Genomic DNA, 5,755 nt, shown 5'->3' with positions numbered 1-5,755 from the left:
ACGACGGTTCGTCCTGCAGGTCCGTCGCCAAGTTCAGAGAGTCGATTTCAGTACCCAAATTTCAGAAGTCTAAGTCTTTTGGAACGAGACACCCTCGACGGCCCGTCGTGTCCATGACGGTCCGTCGTGGGTTCCGTCGACTCACACAGTTTTTCCAGAAATAAAATCTGCTGCTCAAAACGGCTAAACAGGTCGTTACATTCATATATTCCAAAGATTATGTGGTACAAGACGTATGCATCTTGTATGTATGTCAAGATCTCGATTTCGATCTAAGTAGGCAGCATTATTCTTGAATATTTAATTCAAGTATGACTTATGTATTAATATGAAATTGGGGCAAGGGAACCCGGTTTCAAATCCCTTGGACAACACTTATATTTTTTTTCTTTTACTTTCTTTGATCCATACGACTTGGGGACCCAAGTTCGATCCCCAAAGCCTTCATTTAATTTTTCGCTTAATTTCACTCTTCTTTTTTCTCTTAATAGAACTAAGAGGATGTGGGATGGAACCCCCACAACATCATTTACTTTTTATTTTCATTACTTTTAATTTCTCTCCTTTGGGCGAGGGGTTGTATGTTCGAACCCCCACATCCCCTCTTTAATTTCTTTTAATTTTCTCCTTGAATATTCCTAGGAGGTTGTGGGTTCGATTCCCACGCCTCATATCTCTTTTCTTTCATTTTATTAACTCTTCTTCACTACCTAGAGGTCGTGGGTTCGATTCCCACACCTCACATTTCTTTTCTTTCATTTTCCTTACTCTCCTTCTCTGCCTAGACGTCGTGACTTCGATTCCCATGCCTCACATTTATTTTCTTTTCATTTTTCCTTAAGTTTTGATTGAGAGGTTGTGGTTCGAATACCACTCCTCTCAATTCTTAATTTCATATATTAATTTCCAGTCAGGAGTACCCAGGTTCGAACCCCCCTCAGACCCATTTCTTTATTCACCTTTTTAGTGATTTACACGGGTGAGGTAGCGGGTTTGACTCCTAATGACCTCACCTAATTTATACTCATTTAAAATTCCAGATTTGTTCATCTATGTTTAGCCGAAACTAATTTGTAATTTTTTGGAAATTTTGTCACATTTTTCAGCTCACTTCCTTCAACATTTACACATGAATTCATAGGGTAATTTGTAGATCATTTACTACGTTCTTAGGTGAATTTTTCATGGATTTGTTTAGACAAGATATTATCACTCAAATCAGCCATATTTCAACTCATATGAACATCACGAATTACATAATCATTTGTACATGAAATAAAATCACAACATCACATTTTTAAAGTCTTAACCCAAGGCACATAGATACGTTTCACATTGCACACACATGTAAACATAATTTCGGAAAATCACCAACATAAGTCACATAATTCCGAACATACATATAAACACATAATCATCAAGAAAACACATTTCATCCCTAGATTTTTACCAGCAAACATAACCAACCTATGATTCAATAGGAGCTAGTGACAGGGACATGCAACGGGGAACAACCCTAGTTTTCGAAATAGATTCATCTGAACCTTAGGGGCCTCTTGGGAAAGGTACCAAGATAGAAGAGAAACCATACCGTTTTGACATTAAACCCTCGACTTTATTCCATAAAACTTCACCCAAGATCACGTCCAAATCCTCTCAAAGTCAGCACCAACTCGACGGACAAACTTCTTTTTGCCTACATGATTGATTTCATTTGTTTTCTTATATTTTCGTTTGAGTTCTTCAAGTGTGAATAACTTTGGTTTACATACTTTTTTTGACGTTATTGGGCATAGAGAATCGTGAGTGAGAATTATAGAGACTTGAGAGAGAGATGAGCGTGGGAGAGAAGAGTTTTCTTAGAATTAGGAGTCTACTTTAGAACTTAGTCAATTAAGGTTTTTATTTTATTATTCAAAATCTGATTTCCTTTTATTTTATATCATCTAATAAATAATAAATATAAATTAATTACATTAATTTACCAAATTAAATCAAAAATAATTTAATTCGTTCCTTCCACCTAGGTTCGAACCTGGGAGGAGCAAAACTTCACTTCAATAGCCAATTTTCGGCCCTCTCTCCCAAAAATGTGCCTCCACCTTATTAATTAAATAGTTAATTATATATTTACGGTAATTATGATGTTACCCTTAGCATGTAAAAAGACCATTTTACCCCTAGACCCTCCCAACCTAATTTTTCCTTTTTAAGTTCGGTAAAGACTTCTTCAAGTAAATCTTCGTATTCGAGAGCCCTATATGGTGGGAACCAACCTTTTATAGCTCAAATAACTCCCCAAGTTAGTTGTCTTGGATGTAGAAAGGGTTCAAAGGTCCGGTTCTACGCGCACCAATCCGTGTGAACCTGGTCTAATCGTAGGCATTCTAGACACATTAAGCATTACTTATTATATTCATTTTTTAGGGTTGTTACAAATTTTATATTGAGATGATGAAGCACCACTTCCAAGAGAAACAAAAATGTTGAGTGACATTTATCAAAAATGCAACTTTGTCAGTATTAAGAAAGAAAATTATGATGAGGCAATAAATCATGATGTTTGTAAGAAAGAAAATTATGAGGAGGCAATAAAACATGATGTTTGGAATAAAACATTGGTAGATAAAATTCGGAAGATTGATAAAAATAATGCTTGGGAGTGTGTGAGTATACCCAAAGAAAGAAAAGTTGAAAGTCTAAAATGAATTTTCAAAACCAAATTCAATAAAAAAGAAGATATTCAAAAACGCAAGAAAATCACGAAACTCAGTGGCAATTATTGTCAGACAGGAAAAAATCTTGTTGACATCTTCACCACAACACTTCCAAATGAAATGTTTTGTCATCTTCGAGAAGGCATTGGAGTTTTCAAGCAAATGCATTAAGGGAGAGTGTTGAAATTAATGCATTCACAACTTGATGTTTGGTATTTCAATATTGTCTCTTAATTTATCAATAAGTCTTTTTAGAATTCTGTAATGCATGTATCTAGTAATTTGTGATCCTTTGATTTACATTATTACTAGTATAAATAGAGATGTAGTTGATGACTGTAATTATCTCAAGTGACCTTAATTATCATATACAAAACTTGAGCATTCTCTAAAGATGGTATTCTCCTTCCATTTTTCCTACAGTTGGATGGCGAGTCCGGTGTTCTCTCGTTTTGGTTATTCAGATCGAGAAAGCACTCGAGTGTCGTTACTCTGTCATAGTGTATGTGTGATAGTTTGCTTGTCATGTTGTTCCCTTGCCATGCAGTTGGTTGCTGGATTTAGTTCTTTAGTTGTTGTGCTTTAGTTTCCCTCTTTTGAAAGAATTGTCGAGGTGCATATTATTTGCTACAATATGAAGTCTTTTCTCTGATCATGTCGTGAAAGGTTTGAGTTCAGTGTGTGAGTACAGTGATATTTTGTTCCTGCACTTGGTCTTTATATTTTTCAAAACCTATTGTTTCTTCTGCTTTGTTTATGGCATTATTTGTTGTTGATAGTGTTCTTTTCTCCATTATTTTCTATATGGTTTCTTCACTATTGTATTTCCTTTTCTTACTTATTTGGTTATGTTTTACTTGGGTCAAGGGTTTATCGGAAACAACCATTCTACCTTCACAAGGTTGGGGTACTAGTGCATGCAAACTGCCCTGCTCAAATCCATTTATATGATTTCACTAAGTATGTTTTAATTGATGTCGTACTTAATGTCTGTAGGTATCTATTTTGCAATATTCTACTACTACAATTGTGTTCTTATTTTGTTTTGTCCAGAACTCTTTTGGTCATTATCGCTATGTGTTACAGAAAATATTGTCTAAAGGGACAATATGATGCACAAAGCATTCCATTAGTAGGGTCATGAAAATGCATGGTACAGTTGAAGTTGTTTGGCCCTAGTACTCATAATTGTAAAATAAAACATACTACAGTTTAGATTAAGATGAATTTGAAAGGATATCTTTGATTTTGCGAAGGTGAAATTTAAATTCTAGGATAAGTTCGTATTTGGAGAAATATTGGTATCATTAGAAAATATCTTTTTATCATCCTTGTTCCATTATATAAGCCTTTTATGGATTTAAATTTCTCAGTAATATGATTAGTGATGAGTTGTTTCATTATAGCGTCGGCAAAATGAGCTCATATTTTTGTGACCCATCCAAACCGCTCATATTTTAATGAGTTGGATGAGTGACTTTTCACATGGTAAAATATGGGTATCAACCCATATTTGACCCATACAACTATGGGTAAAATAGAGGTGAACTATCAGTAAAATATGAATTAGTCAAATGGGTTAAACTTCTAACTTTAATTCACCCATAATTCATAATATCACTAAAAAATAGTGTAACTTCTCTTTCTTTTATGTTGTATTCTCTCTAAATGAAAAGGTGAAGTCTGACCCTCCAAAAATAAATAATTTAAATGTACATTTCTTTTACTGATTATAATTATATTTTATTTAATTAATTAATTTTAATATTGGATAATCAATAATAGTGCAAAATAAGCAAATCATGTATTAGTATTGACATTACTTAAATTGCACTAAGCATGTTTTAGTCCTAAAATAAAAATATTAATTTTCTTTGAAATTAAAAATATTTTCATCTAGTGATGACATAAATTAAAAAACTTCTTTAGTATTCATGTGCTTGACTCAAAGGAAGGTTGTCTGACTTCTAATTATACATTGTATATGGATTGTAGCATCAACTTTGTAAGATTTTGTAACATCAACTTATGAGTTGCCACTTCTTCTTTTTGTTGTATGTTCTTATTTTCATTTTATAGTACTGAGAAAATCCAATAATATATGTATCATTTAATTTATCATTTGCAATACATATTTTTCATTAAGTATTTTAAGATAAATGTACAATGCACGATTTCAACTAATTTTATTAAATATCTTTGACATATATATAAATGTGACCTTAACTTAAATTTATGTCTTTCAAATTTGAGTTAAGAGTATAAACAACTAAATACTCAGACTCAATAAGAGTTGACTGGGTTTTTCTTTTGTTTTGTGGAAATAATCTTGGCAAGTACTATTCCTAAGTCTTTATAGAAATAATGACTTCAATCAATTTCCTTACCTCTTAGTTTACGCAATTCACCTTTAAATTTTGTGGGTCAGCACAATATGGTTAGAATGATATTTTTTCTATGTTCTTTTAAAAAATATTACCCATTTAACTAAGAAATGGAAAAAATATTAGTTTATTTTAAATTAAAAGTATTATAGTTTTTTTAATCTTCTGACTAAATTATGGCCAAATTATCCAGCCATTTAGCACTTTCTTCTTCTTGTGTTTTTATCAATGGGATGACATTTCAATAAATATGTCAATCACAACCGTTTAACTTTCTTACAGCCGTTTAACTTTCTTTTTTTATAAAAAAAAAGCATTTTATCTATAATGACAAAATACTATCTTCTCTATTCCAGTTTATGTGATTCGAAAAAAAATAACACATTTCTATATTAAGTAACAATTTGACTGTAAAATATCTTTTTTACGCTTAATGAAATGATTCACAACCGCACAAATTTCTAACCTTTATTTTGGACTACAAGTTTTAAAAGTCTTCTTTTTTTAAAAAAAATTTGTGCCGAGTCAAACTAACACACATAAAATGGGAAAGAGGGAGTAAAAAGAGCGGAGACATAGGTTGTTAAATCGAACATACTTGGTCGATCTATGTTCACGTTGAATGTATTATTCCTCCTCCATGCAGTTATATAT

This window comes from Solanum pennellii, chromosome 7 (genome assembly GCF_001406875.1).
Source record: "Solanum pennellii chromosome 7, SPENNV200".
In the NCBI taxonomy this organism is placed as follows: domain Eukaryota; kingdom Viridiplantae; phylum Streptophyta; class Magnoliopsida; order Solanales; family Solanaceae; genus Solanum; species Solanum pennellii.
Note: the sequence above shows the minus strand (reverse complement) of the source record.